At 41.6% G+C, this 20,054-nt stretch overlaps 1 long non-coding RNA gene across 1 annotated transcript; it reads right to left on the bottom strand.

Annotated features, from left to right (window-relative positions):
• Positions 1 to 8,887: 8,887 nt before the first annotated feature.
• LOC117850248 (uncharacterized) lies at positions 8,888 to 9,858 on the bottom strand. The gene is made up of 2 exons (XR_004639210.2): positions 9,492 to 9,858; positions 8,888 to 9,403 (listed from the first exon to the last, which is right to left on the bottom strand). It is a non-coding gene; the product is annotated as an uncharacterized lncRNA (long non-coding RNA).
• Between the last annotated feature and the right edge of the window lie 10,196 nt (positions 9,859 to 20,054).

The raw sequence follows: 20,054 nt of genomic DNA, 5'->3' as shown, positions 1-20,054 counted from the left end.
GCGCGTGACGCAGGCGTCAGCGTCGGCGAGTGGCGGCGGTGGCCCTACGGCAAGCGGCGGTGCTTCGCCGGATCTGCTCGAAATCGAGCTCCTGGTTGTGGTTTCGCGTGCGGAGAACACCAAAAGCACGAGAAGGCCAAGGCGATCCCGTTTCGGCGATTCACGGCGACTGAGACTCACCGTGAAGCGGTGCTTAGTGGCGGTGAGCTGGTAGAGGCACTGGAGCTCGGGTCGGCGGTGCTGCTAGGGTTTGGTGGCGCTGCGGCTCAATGGTTGAGGCCGGGGGGGCGACTTATATAGGGGCGGAGCAGGCATGGTCGAGGTGGACACGGAGAGGGAGGGCGCCGGGGAAAGGAAGGTGCGGTGGCATAGAAAAGGAAGGTGCGGAGGAGGAAGAAAGGAAGGGAAGGGGAGGAGCTGGCCGGCGAGCCCCATGCGGTAGAGGGAGGGAGGGAGGCTGCGGCTGGGCCAAGTGGGCGAGCAAGCTAGCTAGCTAGGCCGATGCTAAGAAAATGGGCCGAAGGGAGTTGGGCGGTGCTGGGCTGCGCAAGAAGAAAAGGAGCGGGCCAAAAGGGAGTTGGCGGCTGGGCTGATGGGGAGGAGAAAAGGATGCAGCCCAAAAGAAGAGAAGAAAGAAAGAAGAAGAAGAAGAAGAAGAAAAGATTTTTAAACTAAAATTTGAATTTGAAAATATTAAACTTGATTCAAACACAAGCAACCAAAATTTATGCACCAGCATGAATGTGCAATGAACTCCTATGATGGATTAATTTAATTTGAGAAAATGCAAATTTAAATGCCTAGAAATTTAAATGAACCTTAATTGAGCAATTTTTAGTGAATTTGAATTCTTTTAAATTTTGGGTGTTACATGGAGATCCCTAGAGGTGTTGGGGAAAATAATCTAGGAGAAACAATCCATGGTTGGATTCAGTGACCCAAGCGCTACATAAGGATTACGTAGCCAAATTCCCCCACCTTGGGTGCATCTCCTCAAGGCTCAAGGGCACGATCACCTACGCCATCTACTAGGGCACCCTCTCCACTACCAGATAGATCTCCTAGTATCAGTCCAGTAGCAGAAAGGGATCCAAGCATGAGTCCAACTCCCCCTCCTACGAAGAAGCGTTTAGTTCCTCCTCCACCTCCACCTCCCAAGAAGAAGGAGAAGAAGCAGAAGGAGAAGGCACCAATTAAGAAACTACCTGGCAACAGGCTTGTAAAGAAGTATGGTTGAAGAAACAGAATCCGGAGCCACCACTGGATAAGCATAAGCTTCAGGCTTTCATTAGAAGAATGGAGGCGGAGCAAAGGAAAAAGCTAGAGAAACCTCCTCTATCAGATTATGATAGGTAGATAACAAAGCAAGCAGCTCATAAGAGGAAGAAAAGTGGGAAATCTATTTCTCAACTTGGAGAGCAATCCAACTAATTGGTTGCCCTGCTTGTGGTGCTTTCTGACTTTGACAAAAACCTGGTTGAATTTGCTAAATATACAAATGTGACAGCAGCACAACTTCGAGGGGAGGATGACATCCCAACGCTCCCTGTGCCAGACAAATGGAAATATGAGTATGGTAAAGAGCTCGTGTGTCCGATACTGGTGAAACATCTCCCAACAAAGATGTACAAATTGCACCAGTAGTACATGCAAGCTGCATCAGCTGGTTATGCCACGATGGAAGTTCGGATTAGTCATGAACATTACTTCGGTGGCGATGACATCATACAAGTGCCCCTAGAGGAACTATTCTAGCCATACAATCAAGAAGCACTAGACAAGTCACTGATCAGTTGCTGGTCCTGTAAGTCTTTAGTATATTCCTCTAACTTCAAAATCCTCGCTCCAGTCAATTTGTGATATCTTAACTCCTATTCGATTCAGGATGGGGATGCAATATTGTCGCAGGATGGGATACCATGACGTAGGCTTCATGGACCCCTCAATTATATTCCAAATAATCTAAGGGATAAACCAAAATGGACCTTGAAGAATATATTTAAGTTCCTCGACAAACATTGGGACAAGAGGCGCATATTACTACCGTGGAAGTTTGAGTGAGCGTTTTTTCCATCTCTTTCTTTTCCAAACTAGTACTTAAATATAATACTAACTACCTTCAATTTGGATGTACAGGTACCATTGGGTACTCATTATTATTACCCCCGATCAGATCTTAGTGATTGTCTGGGACTCTTTGAGGAAAGCAAAAGGAAAATTCGATGACACCATGAACGCTCTGAGTAAATGCTGGACTCGATTGCGTCAAACTCACAAGGGTGATTTCAAGGAGCAACTCAATTTGCATACAGATTTCCGGTATGTATTGAATTTTCACATCTTGTGACACTTCTTTTAACACAACAAATATTTCATAATTTTTTTTCCATATATATAGTATGCGAGAAAGAAGGAGGGTACTCATGTATGCAGATACTATGTTTGTGACTTCATACACGAATTTGTGGGTCCGAAACGTATTACCGAACAATAAATAACGGTACATATACAAAATTAATTTGTTTGTACTTCAAAAATTAATTTGCTTGTACTTCAAAAATCAAATCATGTGTATATTCGTAGAATAATTAGATTAAGTATTTCAATGCATATGCTTATACTTCAAAAACCAATTTATATGTATATACTTGGAAAAATTAGATTAAGTATTTCAATTCATATGCTTATACTTCAAAAAAGTTTCAATTGTTCAAAAAATTGAGATTAAGTATTTCTAATTTATTTGCCAATGACACAGATGATGAATGAGAAGGAAACTCCTCGACACCAAAGTTTTCAGGGCAATAGAAGATCAACTATGTGGATTTCTTCTGGATGAGGTCACAAATCCTGTGGGGGAGTTTCATAATTCAGGATCTAATCTGGTGCACAAAGTGGACTCGGGTTCAGATTAGTAATTAATTACGATATGTGTGCATATATGCACAGTATATGTATATATAAATATTTGTAATATTATTCATATATCTGTATGCACAATATATATATACATAATATTATCTCAAATGTTATATTAAAGATAAATAGAACTTTCCATAAATTAGCATATTAGAACTAGTATACGTAAAGAAAATAAATACGAAATACGAATATAGACTAAAGGAACAGAAATAAGAAAAGAAGAGAAAAAAACTTTAGTACCGGTTATTTGAACCGAAACTAAAGGGTCCCACTCTAGTACCGATTGGCTAGTGCAACCGATACTAGAGGGGGTTATGAACCGGTACGAGACGTCATTTTTCCAGAAGTGTAGATAAATACACATAGTAAAAATTATAAATTTAGAAATACTAAAGCGGCTTATAACTTAGAACGAAAGGAGTATAGTACATAACATAGAGCTAGGTTCTCTTACCAATATCGTACTTCCTAATTTCCGCAACAAGCAACTTTTCTAGTTTATGTTTTCCCATAAAACTTCTCTGTGAAAAGACTTCCTTATAATACATTACAACTAAACATATTTTTTAGACCAACGATGCACAGATCTGCTACTACGACTCAGTCACCGTTGACTTGCACGTGAGAGTCAACCAATATTGCACCGACTTTTATTTATGATAAGACCACAAGATTCCAGGTAACTATTAGCTACACGATACATCTAAATGGTCCCCCGCTAATGAGCTTAGGGCCTGATTTGTTTGCTGCCCACCGCAGCTTGGTTGGCAGCAGCGAGCCAGCGATGCCGGGTTCCTCTCTGTTCGGATCCGTGTCTATGCAGCCAGGCCTGCCTACTCCCCGGAGCCTGGCCGCAGAGGCGCCTTTGCACACCGAGAGCCTGGCTCGCCTCTGCAGCGTAGCTTTGTGGTATTATTCGATTTTGTTGAGTATTTTATCAATGTCAGCAACAACATTGGATCCCAAGTCTACTGAGTATGGACTCCCCATGGAAAAGACCTTCTCGCTCCATTTGCTTATGTGTGAGGAAGATCTAGGGCATTAACAGCTCTACCTTCCAAGTCTGTCTTCAAGCTCAATTAATGGTTCACCACCAGGAACTCTTCCAGACTAGTGGACCAGCAATCTAAAATATTCTCAGCACACAACTAAGGGCTCGACGATAAATATATAAGTTGTTGGTGAGACTATATTGCTCTACGAGTTGTTATTATCAAAAGCCAGAAGTCTCACTGAGGTCCTGTTGGTTTGAGCTGCAGCTTTTGAGATTTCAGAAAAGCTGCTATTGGTTTTTTGTTTCTGAAAAGCCAACACTAGATTTTAGAAGATGTGTTTAGCTTCCTGGACTCAAAAAGCTACGAAAAGCTAAGAAAACTGAGCTTTTCAGCTTTTCATATAAATTCAGCTTTTCTAAGCTTCAAGCTTTTTGGAAGTTACACGAGAAGTTTGCTGTTTGTTTGAGCTTGTGGCTTTTCACGCTGAGAAGCTGCTTGCCATTGAACCTCCCATGTCGTTGCAGTTCGGTAGACCGAAGTTGTTATAGAACACGTCACGTGAATACCTGAACATTATTGGCAACATGATGGCAGTAATCGATTAAAATGCTTTACTGATCCCTACGAACTTTGAGAACTATCATTGATATGTTACCAGTAATAGTCTCACAAGAGGGAAGATTCTGCTCAAATATTTACTACACATAGACAGTAAATAATAGGTATGTGTAAAATAATTTATATATGTACATTCCTCCACCCCTCCATGCGCCCGGAGGGTAATTGCTCTTTGTCATGTTTGCTGCTGAGTGTATAATCTCATAAATATAGTTACAAGGGGTGAGTCTATCCTATAACTAGTCGGTGGGATTTGGTGTGCGGTTCCACTGAGAACTTTGGGTTTCGTCCGCTGACATAAAAACATCCCTTTCCATGTCTTCAGATACAACCCAAAAAGACTTGCCTAATCTTAGTGTATAAAATCCTTGTGGTCATTTCGCGAACTTTGTGTAACTCTTCCGCTTCTAGTAAAAATTCTGGTGTTTGATAATAACCATCCTTGTCAGTCCTCAAGGACATCCATAACCCCGTTTGGTTAGGAATTTTCATAGTGAGTAATTGCATGCAGAACCACAGTGAACACGCACACTCGAGAGTTGAGAGATATCAATTTAAATGTGATCATTAACATTCGGACTCGACTGACACGCGCGCACACCTGCTAAACACCAAATACATGGGAGGTGATATGAATAACTCACTACAGAATCACAGTTGTTCGAACGGGGAAAATACAATAATGTGCACACAAATATGAAGCCCTGAGCCGTCCATTCACGCCTGGGATGTGCATCTTAGTTCTTACGGCGTAGATGGAAGTGAGCCGTTGACGCATTTGTTGTTGCAGTCAGTCATGCAGGGGTTCATGCAGTTCCCATAGACCCTATCCTTGCCCGACATGCACATGCCGTACGGATAGTTAGCAGAGGCAGTGCAGGATTCACAGCAACTGCGGGCACAGGGGCAGCCACAGCTACTAGCAGAACAGGAACCCAGGTTGCAGGAACCACGGGCATAGGCGGAGTTGCCGTTGCACTGAGTGCTGCAGCGCTCAAAGCAATCCTTATAGATGACCTCGGGCCTATATCCATCGCATTGCCTGACCGCAGCATCGTATCTAGCCTTGCACATCTGATCACATATTGAGCCGCAGTAAGGAATACAATTAGTAGGCGGCATCGGTGCTGGCGATGGTGCTGGCTGTTGCCCCATCGACGAATGGAGCAGCATGACGCATATGGCAACGACCAGGGTCCCCTTAAGAGAGGAAGCATTAGTGGACGCCATGTTATAGGGCTTAATTTTAGGGATTCTTTTGAAGGAACTGCGGCTTACAAGGATAGATGGAGAGAACCTAGCGAGCTTGAGATGTGAATACCAAAATGAGGGTGAGAACAGAAGACAAGAAGCTATAGTTCAGTGGAGGTAGGTATAAGCTCAGTTGGTGCTTGTATGATGGATCGTTCGATGCTATTTATTGGTGCCCACTGAACGGATCAACCGACATGGAAGCCCTAGTGTTCCATAGGTTATATAAGGTAAAAAACTCAAGATGGTACCTTTGAACATGTTAGAAGTAGACTTCTAGAGGATTACACAACTCTATGCATGTTGGACCATACCCTTGCGCAAAAGTTGACTTCTGAAGTTCACGTGCCCTCAAATCCACTGTATGAGTAAACTTTTGAAAGGTTTGAATGAGTCAAGAGTAGACATGAGGCACATTGAGATTGATTAATTATTCTCCATATCCTGATACATTTTCTAAACTCCTGCAGTAAAATAACAAGAACTTCGTCCTTTCACGGCCGTGCTAGGCCACCGAAACAATTGAGCTTTGCGTTTTATCTCCTATTGTTCGCAGGCGGAATGAGGACGCACGAGGCTCGGCTCGAGGTGTCGACACGGACATGCCTCCAGGCTCATATCTCCGCCGCCGCCGTTCCGTCCCGTCTCGCTCGTCTGCTGCTGTCTCGAGGTCCGGGCGTTCGGCCATGGCCTCGGCTAAGACACCAGTATCAAGAACTCCACTATATCAGGAGTATGAATCATATCAGGAGAGGTCCATCAAGCTTGAGGTCAATCCGCAACATGCATCTTACTGATTCTAATCCAGCAGTCCAATCATAGCTATGAACCTCCAAGAGAATCAGTATGTTGTCATTAATGGAGGTTTAGTTTCTGCAATGGAAGGTTTGGGAGGCATTTGTAAAACTATGTTCTTTCATGCTCAGAGAAGTGATTCTGATAGGTATGTATAAAATGTTTTAGACCAAAGTACAGATCAGCCTGGAAGAAAGTTTAGAGATTTCAAATCAAAGTGGAAAGGGCACAGGTGGCGCAGCCGAAACCATGGCCGGACACCTGGACCTCGAGACAGCGGCAGCAGCGGTGATAACTGATACGAGCCTGAGGCACGTCCTCGGTCCTGTTTGGAGTCGCTTTTCTGGAACTCGCTTATCTGGCAAGCAAGCTTATCTGATAAGCCGCTGCCTGGAGAATCTGCTGTCTGAATAAGCAGGGTGTTTGGCAATCCTGATTATTTTGTGTCGATTGTATGTCCTGGTTGGTAAATTGACCTGAATGCCCCTAAGGCTGATAATAGCTCATTTTTATTGTGAATCTGAGTAGAAGACAATAATTCTAATGCTTTTGGAATTTGTTAAATAGAAATTACATCACAATAATATGAAATTCATACGATAAATTCATACAATAATATGAAATGTTGTCATGTTAATTATTTAGTTTAAATATTTTAGCTGCTACTCTAAACCTTCACAAGGCTGCAGCAGGGGAACACATGTCGTGATATGTCTATCAACTTTGGTTTGCCTGGACTAAACAGCTCATTACACCGTCATGGGCAACTTCTCCATTAGCCATATGCCTGGGAGGGAAGTCAAGCAGGAGATAAACTGTCATTAGCCAGGCGGCGGGGCACCCCCGCCGGCGAGGCGGCGGCCAGGCGGCGGGGGCGTTCGGCGGCGGGGCGGCGGCCAGGCGGCGGGGGCGTTCGGCGGCGGGGCGGCGGCCAGGCGGCGGGGGCGGCCCGCGGCGGGAGCCTGGCAGGGGCGGCCGCCGGAGGTAGGGAAGCGGGCCGGCCGACCCCAGGGGCAGCGCCGGGATCTGCAGGGGGGCGGCGCCGGGATCTGGGGCGGCGGCGGCGGGATCTGGAGCACCGGCGGCGGGATCTGGAGCGCCGGCGGCGGGATCTGGAGCGCCGGCCGTCGCCTGGAGGCCGTTGCCCGAGGGTATCCAGGGGAAAATTGCTCCGCTTGCCCCAGAAGCGTGGTCTGACCCGCGTATGAGATAAGCGGTGTGCTAGTTGTATTTCAGATTTTCCACTAAGCGGCTTACCTGATAAGCGGGGAATAAGCAAGGCGTTTGGGTGGGTTTATCGCTTATTTCCACCAATAAGCGGGAAATAAGCGACTCCAAACAGGGCCCTCGTCTGCGCATCTAGCCGAGCCGCGTGCGTCCTCGTCCCGCCTGGAGCCAAGCCGAGCGAGCGGCCCTATCAGCTGCTGGCCACGAGCGTCGTCGTATGCTGTTGGATCCCGAGCCTGTACACGCGTCGGCCATCTGGAGTAGGGCTGCACAGCAGATGTTTTACGGCCCTCCTGCACTGAATTTTTTTTCCCTCCCAATATATGGAATTAATCGCAGGCATGCAGGAAGTGGTGAAGCGCGGCTAAAGTGCAGCACGGTGCTGCCCATAGAGCCTGGCGCGGCAGGTGTTATTAGCTGACGGCAATGAGGCAGAGTTGCAGCATGAACACGTAGACTCTGGTGTAGCCCCAAAGAAAGAAAAATAATTAAAAGGTCACACATCATAACCTGATCAGTTCCAGGGCTTTGTTTGATATATTTTCTTTTTTTAAAATCATTCTGCAGAAAACTGCAGTCTGGTCAGTTGTACATGTGTTTGAAAGCCAGGTTGGTGTTCTGTAATGTCACGATCATTATCCAATTACACACCTTAAAATAAGGTTTTTGAAACATTGTGTCAAGTGCCATCACATGAGCATATTACGTGCTGGGGCTCCTTGGAGTGCTCCTGCCAAATCCGGTCAAGCTGGTTTTGCAACACGGGTAGGCCTGCTTCACCACGGGTAGGCCTGTTTCACAGGATCTCCAAGGAAGCTCCAACGAACGCTGATCAGGAGGGACTATCACGTAAAGTGTGCCTCGGGTTACCCTATGATTGGCAGGTCTACTAGGGCACCTCCTCAAGTGACGAAGATGAAAGAAGAAGAGCACATTAGGTTGGAAAAAGAAAAGGGAAAAAAGATAAAGATAGATTGGTGTTTGATTGTTCTGGGGTGCTTTTGTACATATCCAACAAGACCTTTAGAATAGGTTTTAAAATACAAAACGTTTTGGATTCCAACTACCAATGACATGTATTGACAAACTTGTACTCGTATTTATAGAAATTTAATAGATATTTACATATATTTAAAACTTTATGTCTATAGTTTTCAATCACATATTACAATCTATGCAGATATTCAAAACTTCCCATATCTCCACCTCTCAACCCACAAATCAAAAATCTTTGTAAACAATGAAATTCAAAAACATTAAAATCTGCATACGTGTAAGAAACCACGCATTTAAACACAACATAAATAGAAGGTCCATACGACACTAAATACTTATAAAACACACAACTGAATACCTCAAAGATGCAGCTACAGCAAAACGTGAACATACATGCAAACTGAACTGAATTACGCATCCAGCAGATAGGCGACCTGACTCGTTAGGAGAATCGACTGTTGCAGACACGGATCATGCCCTTCCGTACATCAAAAGTCGCCTCACCGACTCAGCATCTCATGCACTTGTTGACACATGTGTTCATGCAGGGGTTCATGCACTGCCCGTAGGCTGAAGTCTGCGATGACTTCTGCAAGCAGCTGTTGTAAGCACTGTTAGCAGCGTTAGTGCAAGAGCCGCCGCACATATTGGCACAATTGCTTTGGCTGTAGTATGGGCTGCACCCACCAAAGCAGTTGTAGAAGCACGAATTGAAGGCTGTAGTCCCAACGCTTTGGCAAGAGTTGGCAGCAGCGGCCCTGCATTTTGGGTCACACTGCGAGTAACAGTAATTCTGGCAATATGAAGACAGCGATTGAGGCGGCGGCGGTGGCTGCTGCCCCATCGAACAATGCACAAGCATAACACACATGGCAACAAGAGTGGCCGCCTTAAGAGCACCTGCAGTGGAAGTCATGGTAAATAGCTTTGTGAATGGATGGAGAACTAGCTAAATTCACAACAAGAGAAACTTTGAGGAGCTACTGCTCAATTGATGCATGTACTATGTGCATTTGTTGCTATTTATAGGAAACAAATCCACGAACTGTGTATAGGATAGGAGCACTAGTTAATTACATAGGACACAGGGCCTATACATATGGGCGCGCTAGATTACAACTTGCATTGAGACTTCACTTATGGCATCTTGCACACGCCATGTTACAAGTTGACTTCAAGAGGTAACTTGCCCCATTCCTTGCGTACAAGTTAAGATCCGTACAATTTCTTGTGGATATCTCACCTTTATAATGCTCATGTATACATGTATCCAGTAAGAATGCAAGATGTGTCCTTGCTCTGGAAAATTTAGTTGTAGAGCACTGATCAGTTCAGCCCTGACAACTGTATTCATTTACATGAATATTACATAAACATCATTTGTTAGCTGTTACAAATGGTTTATTACCATCCTTTCTAACTAGATAAATGATACAAACTGAATGCAGAAGTTGAAGTACCTTCAAATTCACTGGTTTGCAGAACTGTATAATAAATTTTAGCAAGGTCGTCCACGGATAGTGTAGAGGAACAAGTCAAGGGTAGACTTTGGGCTCATCGGGGATTATCCCAGTGGCATTCTAGTTTCTCCACTTGCGTGAAACCAAATTACAAGATAAGTCCATCCCGGTATGAGTAATCAATACGTCGCATGCAGTGACCTGCAACTAGAGGGCCTGATCACCGCCATCTTCCTCCTTTGCTCTGTGTAAGAAATTATTTGCTCGGTATGAGTATAAGATTTAACTTGACTTTGAGCTATATGATGAATGCACAAGGTCTCATGAAGGCTAATGACCATACAGAATAATTAGCCCAATATGCAGCACCTTAATTTTCTAGAGGCGCAAATAACAGTGTATGCCGCTGAGGGTTCAATGAAGGACGGCATCAAATTTATTGGAATAGTAGCGAGCTATGACTCAGATATGTGTATATTGATCTAGCATATTGAATAAAGATGTATACTGACTTCAAGAGAATCAGTCAACTTCTCCTGCAAATGGCACTAGTTCATTTGCTGAAAAACATTTCCTTTACATCAAAGTTTATTTCTAAGAACGGATAGATAGCTCAGTTGGCAGAGGCTCTAGTTGAGAGGCAGCCCACCTAGGTCGATCTGAATCCAAGTTATCTCAAATTGCGTGAGTACATATGTGAAGCGCTTGGTACTCCCCACCATCGGACAAATTAAAGCTGGATGCTTACCAAACGAGCTTTTTTAGGGATGGTTTGGTAGAGATCCTCATAATTCTCTATAGGAAGTGATTCCCTGGTGAAGCAAAGAAAAAAGAGATTCTTTAGGATGTACTCTATGGATGAACTGATTTTTTTAAGCTTGCAGTATCTTCCATTTCAGAGGACCACATGTCGACATCCCCACCAATGCTCCAACATCATACGTAAACCATGGACCAGTTACACAGGTGGATGAACAGGCTACATCAAACAATGTACCCCAAGGACCGATTACACGAAGTCGTGCCAAGAAGCTACAACAAGAGGTGAATTCTCTCCTTGCTGAATTGAAGTTACACACAAATGAGAATTGTTTACTACCTAAGTGTTGTACTCTTATTGTGTTAAGGTTTACACATAAGGACATGGATAACACTCAATTGGAGAAAGGTTACGTGAAATCAAGGATGAGTTACATGAAGACCAACAAGGTTGCTGTCCAAGCTGAGACAGGTTACATATGCGAGACCTTGAGTTGCGCCGCAGATGCTTCAAATTCTCATGTAAGTCTGTACCAATCTGCCAGGACTCGTGGTGCATGATACACATGGGCCGCAGATGCTTCAAATTCTCAAGCAAGTCTGTACCAATCTGCCAGGACTCGTGGTGCATGATACACATGGGTAGAAGCTTCATCAAGTCTAGTTTACAACGCAAAAAACGGCTCGTCATTTGAACTTCCCCATAAGGAGTTATGGACATTTTAATGACCACTGCTAGAAGATGAGGAGATGCGCGAGAAATGACACAAGTTGCTTCTCGGGATGACCTTTCAGCTAGCCTATCTCCAGAAACTCTAAGTCCATTTCACACCCAGCTAGGAGGATGTTCCTAGTATAAACACCACATGTATCTCAGAGATTACACAAGACTTTGGTAATTAGAATACACCCCCTTTGTTCAGCTGTGTGCTAACAAACATTGAGAGACAGAGATATCTACCCCTTTGCTCTTGTGATTTCCCCGTGGGATTACATAGGCAGCTGCTTCATCGGCACCAAATCCTTGCTCCTGCTACTTCGTGTTCAGGCTGCATAGGTTGGTTCATCGACAGTGTGATTGGGCAAATCCTTGATTCAGACTGCCGTATAGAGACGGTGGTTGGCTTCTTGTGCGTGTCGTCAGGTTGTATTAGTTATCCAGTTGCTCGAAGCTAGTTATCTTGGCTGACTTTTAGCTAGTTATCTTGTGCAAGATTCTATGTCGTGAAGATCGGGACAACATCCTTATCATTTGGTATCAAGAGCTATCATTGCCACGGTAGGATTCTCTACCCTTAGCTACATATAATTTTGTCTTTATCCTATCCACCAAAAAGCCATAAAAAATTGTCATAGGCTTTTATTACAATCTGTTTATCTAATGAGTTTTGTTAAGTTTTAATCTATTAGAGTCTTTGCTTAGTTGTTGATCATATTATCCTTTGCGGTTCTTTTGTGCCTTTACATATATTTGAAAATCCTAAAAAAAAGAAAGTAACTGATTCTATCATTTACGTAAACTTTTATCCTATCAGATAGCTATTGGTTGTGTTTGGTTCTATCCTTATTATTGTGTAAGTATTATGTCTGGTCTTGTTTAGTATCATGCTAAAAAAAGTCAAAAAAGAAAAAAGAAAGTTGCAGAAAAAAAAGTGTTGAGAAAGTTGGAAAAAAAAGAGAAGTGTTGGAAAGAAAGAAGAACTATCTGATTGTTGATATGTACAAGTGCTGAACCTGCACATTAAGTTGTGTAACCAGTGTGCTATCCTTCTATTCATGCAATTTTTGCTATAGCATAAACCTTGTTTGCATCAATTATGAAAATTTGTTTGCGTGTGTGTTTCTTTGGGTACATCTTTCATATCTTGTGATCACACTAGGCATTGATATTCAGTTTGGATTGCTACTTAGCTTTACAACAACTAGAATTTAGATTGCTCCTTGTGCTTTATCCCCTACCAAGATCCACATAAAAGCCATCATATACAGTTTGCTAGTCTTGTATTCGCTAAAGTATCACTACTCTTTACCACCACACAAATTGCCTTAGTAACCTTCCGGGAAACATAAGAGGTTTGGTTGGTAAGAAGAGGTGAGGGTGTGAGATCCACATAATTTTCCATTCCACATATACTTGTTGTTCGTGTTTTTGCTAACCATACAGGAAGATGTCCGAACAACCCAACCTTGAAGATTGTGTCACCATGGTACAATTCAATGAAATGAGGGAAAGCATGGAGGAGAGACAAGATAGATTGTTCAATGATCTGCAAGCCATTATGGAACAGCTACGACATATTCCTCGTGTTCCTAAAAATGCAAGTAACCATGAAGATGAAGTTGAAGAAACCGAAGAAGAAGTTGATGAACGAGTTGCAAGAGAACAACAAGAACGTCGAGCGCAAGCTGCTGTCTATGCTATGAGACCTGCTGGTCCACGGCGTGGAAATGGAGGTGGTCGTGGTAGAGGAAGAGGTCGTGGACATGGAAGAAATGAACATGCTGAATTTGAAAATGAGTACGAAGAAGAAGAAGTTGAACAGCCCCAAAATTATGGTCGTCATCATCGAGGTAATCATGAACGTGACCAGCCCAATGAGGAGAGGTTTGGAAAGTTAAAATTCACCATTCCCAAATTTGATGGAGGATCTGATCTAGAAACTTATCTCACATGGGAGTTAAAGGTTGATAAAATTTTTCGCTTGCATAATTATTCTGAAGAGAAGAAGATGGCAATGGTTGCACTTGAGTTTGATGATTATGATCTAATCTAGTGGGAGCAAATGCTTAATGATAGAGAAGAAGCTGGGCAAGGTGCTATTCGTACATGGGCTGAAATGAAAAGAGAAATGAGAGCAAGATTTGTACCTAAACATCATCGTCGTGATCTTTTTGACAAGCTGCAGAATTTAAACTGAGGAAATCTCTGTTGATGAATATTATAAAGAGATGGAGAAAGCAATGATCAGGGCTAATGTATTTGAAGATGAAGAGCAATCAATTGCAACGTTCATGTCCGGTTTACACCACAACATTCAGTGCATTGTATAATTTCAGCCGTACTGCAATCTTATTGAATTGATACATCAAGCAAGCAAAGCTGAGCATCAATTGCAGCAAGACATGAAGAGTAATCATGGTGGTTCATTCAGTACAAGAGTTACCCCAAGTGCAAGCAAGTTTACACCAAGAACCAATACAAACTGAGATCCAAATTCCAACTCAAATGGAGGTTTATGTGCAGCTGCTATGAGTAACTCTAGTGGTAAAGAGTTGGCCGCTTCTAGTGAGAAGAATAAACTTGCATCATCATCATCTACATCAATGGCTTCTATAGCAAAAAGTAGTGGAATTCAATGCTTCAAGTGTGGAGGCCGTGGTCATGTTATCAAGGAGTGTCCAAACAATCAACCATCATTGTTAATGATCAAGGAGAGTATGAATCTGCTAGTGAAGAAGAGCAAGAAGCTATTCATGAAGGCCAACTTGAGAATGCTATTGAAAATCATGGTCACACGTCATGTGTATTTGAGGGAGGTGCTTCCGTTGTTGTTACTCAAATTCTGAGTGTTCAAATGAAAGAAGCTGAAAAAGGCCAGAGACATAACCTTTTCCAAACAAGAACCAGGGTTGAGGGCAAAGTTTGCAAGGTAATCATTGATGGTGGAATCTGCCACAATCTTGCTAGCAAGGAAATGGTTGATAAACTTGGTTTAAAGTTGCTAAAACATCCTCATCCATACCATTTGCAATGGTTGAAGAACTCTAGTTCCATCAAGATTGCACAAAGAGTGAAAGTTTCATTCAAAGTTGGTGAGTATGTTGACACCATTAAGTGTGATGTGGCACCCATGACAGTATACCATCTGCTTTTGGGAAGGCCATGGCAATATGATCCTTCGTCTCTACATTGTGGTCACACGTACAAATCAATACACAATCAAGTGGAAGGGAAAGAACATGGTGCTTAAAACAATGACGCTGCAACAACTCTTAGCTGAACACTTGCAAAAGAGTTCCAAAGTGAGAGTTGAGAGTGAGAAAAAGAGTATGAGTGCCCTCCACAAATCGGTGAGTGAGAGCCACAGGCCAAATGAGAGAGATAAAAATAAAAGAGAGGAAAATTATTTGGTTATGTTAGCCACCAAATCTGAAATGAGAGATGTGAGGTGTAACCAGGCCAAGTACTCATTTTACTTGTGTACAAAGACATGTTGCTTTTAGCTAATGACATAACATCTCTTCCTAGTGTTGTTTCATGTGTTTTGCAGGACTACAAGGATGTCCTTCCGGAGGAAACACCTCCTGGACTACCCCCATTGTGTGGCATTGAGCATCAAATTGATCTCATTCTAGGGGATGCGTTGCCCAATCGTCCACCATACCGCACCAATCCGGAAGAAACAAAAGAAATTCAGAGGCAAGTACAAGCACTTTAAGAAAAAGGTTACGTACATGAAAGCTTAAGTCCTTGTGCTGTCCCTGTTATTTTGGTGCCAAAGAAAGATGGTACATGGAGAATGTGTGTAGATTGTAGAGCCATCAATAATATCACTGTGCGATATCGTCATCCTATTCCTAGGTTAGATGATATGCTTGATGAATTGAGTGGTTCTATGATATTTTCCAAAATTGATTTGAGTAGTGGTTACCGTCAAATTCGAATGAAAATTGGAGATGAGTGGAAAACTGCTTTTAAAATAAAGTTTAGGCTGTATGAATGGTTAGTTAGGCCTTTTGGTTTGACTAATGCTCCTAGTACTTTCATGAGATTGATGAATCAAGTCATGAGAGCTTTCATTGGAAAATTTGTTGTTGTTTACTTTGATGACATCTTAATTTACAACAAGATGTTGGAGGAACATGCTGGGCACATACAACAATTTTTAGATGTGCTTAGAAAAGAGAAACTATTTGCTAACCTTGAGAAGTGCACCTGTTGCAAAGACCAAGTTGTGTTTCTTGGTTTTTTTTTGTCTCTGGACAGGGAATTCAAGTGGATGAATCCAAGGTTGCAGCAATCAAGGAATGGCCAACACTTGAGAATGTAAGCCAAGTGAGAAGTTTTCATGGCCTTGCTAGTTTTTATAGAAGATTTGTCAAAGATTTCAGCACCATAGCTGCTGCATTGAATGAGTTGACGAAGAAAGGTGTTGTGTTCAAGTGGGGTGAGCCACAAGAAAATGCCTTCAGAGAATTAAAGAAGCGATTGATGGAAGCACCCTTACTTGTGTTGTCGGATTTCACAATAACTTTTGAGGTTGAATGTGATGCAAGTGGGACTGGAATTGGAGGAGTGCTCATGCAAGATGGGAAACCCATTGCGTACTTCAGTGAGAAGTTGGGAGGAGCACAACTGAACTACTCCATGTATGACAAGGAATTGTATGCTTTGGTAAGAGTACTTGAAACTTGGCAACATTATTTTTGGCCAAAAGGATTTGTTACCCATTCAGACCATGAAGCTTTGAAGCACTTGAAAGGCCAAACTAAACTGAACCGTAGACATGCCTAGTGGGTTGATGTCACCCCGATTTTTTTTTAAAAAAACAAGTGCTACCTATATGTATGCTAGGATCTAGTTTCATACATATAATAACATCATTAGTGAATAACAACAACAATATCATGTAAAGGAATATAATGATTTACGAGTCTATCAGAGATATACAGCTTAATCTTGGAAATGAAGCCTCCAAACTTCACAGGCAATCGACTGGGGGCTACGTACGCCTAGAACTCAACATCATCTTTAAAATACTTCGCAGACATTCCTCTTCTGAGCAGCAGTAAGAAAGGATGAGTACACTTATGGTTGGTACTCAGCAAGGCCACAAGAAATAACTAGAAAAATGATTTAAGTCCATCTTCAAGTTTATTAATCATGTGAGGGTCCAAGCCACTCTTGACCATGAGCACGTCTGACATACCAGTTTTACACTCTCTAGAGGTTATACACTTTCACCATAAGTCATATAAAAGTTCAATAGAACTTTAGACCCAACCATGCCGTGCAAAAGTAGGCACTTATCACACTATCGAGGTGTGACTGCATAGGGACACTGCGAGGTCTTTACAAAGATTCCCTAGTAGGTAGTAGTTCGCTAAGGTTACGACAGTTGCATGTGCATAACCCTCTCCTAAGGTGAGTATCTACAAAGAGAATACCACTCAAAGGAGCCGAGCTGTACCCCATCACAAGACCCCCTCTTGCCCTTTCAGTAAGACCACCACAAACCAGAGTCTCTAATTAGTAAGCTAAGACCATAGCCTGTTGGTCTTATGGTTGTACTGTTTTCCTTAGTGGTCGCTTTATATTCTAATTTAATACATGATATTCTTGTAAAATAAGCATAGATAGAGGATGGTTAGGGACACTTACCTTTCTCCAAAGAAAAGTAAGAGGAGAAAAGTTGCTCTTACTGCTCTTCAGCTCTTGCTTTCTTGAAACTCTTAATCTCCAAAGCTTTCGAACAACAATCCTTCTACTCAAAGCAATCACCGGCACAAACATACAAGCAAACAAACAAGCACAACTAAGAACAATACACCAATCAAAGAAAAGCTTCAAAAGAACGTACTAAAGGATAGGGCTCGATTCAAAGATCACGTGAGCACAAGAAATGCTTAAAACGGAACTAAGGTTGAAAAGATAAAGCTATCGAGAGATTTGGATTATAAAAGAAAAAACAAGAGCTACATGCTTCATTTATTTTAGTTGAGAAAAATAATGTAAAGATATTTCAGGGAAATACCCTTAGATGGAATTAATCAAGTCATATTTACATATGAAAAGACTATGTAAAGCTTAGTCCAATTTTATTTATAAACATTCAAGTACAATTTATGCAAATTAAACATTTAATTTGAAAATAAAATATATGTAAACATCTAAGCACATAGCTTTATGATTCGGGTTGAACTAAACAAATATAATTCAAAAACACATTTATATTTTCTTTACTCGAATTATGCAAATCTGAGATATAACCAATGTAGCTTTTATTTATAAACAAAATTAAATACACATTAATTGAGTTGAGTTTAATTGATGAAAAGCTGAGGTATATCTCTAATTAGCTTTTAGTTGGAAGAGTTGTTTAAATAAGCATTAACCAAATTTACATTAGTTATGAAAATACGAGGTTGAACTCTAATTAGATTTTAGTTAAAAAAGCAAGTATATAAGTATTTAATCATATTAATATTTTGAATAAATTACAAAATAGAGAATATGTTCAACATTTCTTCTAATGCATAATTTAAGTTGATATGAATCTAACACAACAAGAACGAGGTTAAACGGAGCTAGAACGTGTATTATATGGATTAAACAAGGTTCTAAGGACCTAATCGTGATTAACCATAGATCTTAGGGGCTAGCAGAGAAGATTCCTGAGACACATGAAACAGTGCTCGTGAATAGATCTAAGGTCTAGGTTAGATCTACAAAATATCATGGCAAGGGCTCGGTTGTGGGCATGTACTCTTTCTAGGGGGTTTTTTGCTAAAGATGCAAGACACAAGGAATAAGATAAAGATTAAAAGGTTTCTTAGGGGCCTAATCGCAAAATCTTGTCTACTCAATTCTGGAAAATTCTCGGAAGAACCTAATCATCTAAACTCAATTTTAAAACATTTGCACTCATGAAACACCAAAATGCATCGGCATGAATGCAACACACACAAAACAACATTATTTAATTTAAAAAAGCAACCAATTGTTTTCCTATACTAAATTTCCTATCAAGAAATTAATTATTGGAAATTTTTTAAAATTATGAGAAAATTATTATTTAATTATTCTTTTTAATCACATCCTAAATTCATTGACATGTTCAGGGTGTGATTGTTGAATTCATTGAGACTTTACCATACATTGTGAAGTACAAGGTAAAGATAACATTGCTGCTGATGCTTTATCCTGCAAAAATATTCTACTAAATCAACTTGAGGTAATAGTGTTGGGAATAGAGAGCATAAAAGATCTATACCCTGTTGATCATGAATTTTCAGAACCTTATGCCAAACGTACAACAGGAAAAGGATGGGAAAAATACCACATGTATGATGGATTTTTATTTCGAGCTAACAAACTATGTGTTCCAAATTGTTCTGTTAGACTTTTGTTGCTGCAGGAGGCACATGCAGGTGGTGAATCTACAAGTGGATGGACAAACTGAGGTGGTGAATCAAACACTTTTAATGCTATTGCGAGCTGTGATAAAAAAGAACTTGAAGGAGTGGGAAGAGCATTTGCCGCATGTTGAATTTGCATATAACAGGGCAGTACACTCTACAACCAAAATGTGTGCATTTGAAAGTGTGTATGGTTTCAAACCAAATACTCCCATAGATTTGTTGCCATTACCTTTGCAGGAATGAAATAACATGGAAGCCACCAAGCGTGCTGCATACATAAAGAAGATACATGAGAAGACCAAGGAAGAACTTGAGAAGAAGGCGAAGTATTTTGCAACCAAGCCAAACAAGCATCAGAAGAAAGTGATATTTGAACTGGGTGATCTAGTTTGGGTACATTTACATAAGGATCGCTTCCCTGAATGGCGTAAATCAAAGTTGATCCCACGAGGAGATGGTCCATCCAAAGTGATGGCCTAAATCAATGACAATGCATACAAGATTGACCTTCATAATGACTATGGTGTTAGCACAACATTCAATGTTGCTGACTTGGCACCATACTTTGGCAATGAAGAATCAGAGTCGCGGATTACTCCTTTTCAAGAGGGGGAGGATGATGTGGAGATCCCACCAATGCTCCAACATCATACGTAAACCATGAACCAGTTACACAAGTGGATGAACAAGCTACACCGAACAATGTACCCCAAGGACCAATTACATGAAGTCGTGCCAAGAAGCTACAACAGGAGGTGAATTCTCTCCTTACTGAATTTAATTTACACACAAATGAGAATTGTTTACTACCTAAGTGTTGTATTCTTATTGTGTTAAGGTTTACACATGAGGACATGGATGACACTCAAGTGGAGAAAGGTTACATGAA

The sequence above is a fragment of the Setaria viridis genome, chromosome 3 (genome assembly GCF_005286985.2).
Source record: "Setaria viridis chromosome 3, Setaria_viridis_v4.0, whole genome shotgun sequence".
Taxonomy (NCBI): domain Eukaryota; kingdom Viridiplantae; phylum Streptophyta; class Magnoliopsida; order Poales; family Poaceae; genus Setaria; species Setaria viridis.
The sequence above is the reverse complement of the archived record's forward strand: the minus strand, read 5'-3'. Positions and strand labels throughout refer to the sequence as shown.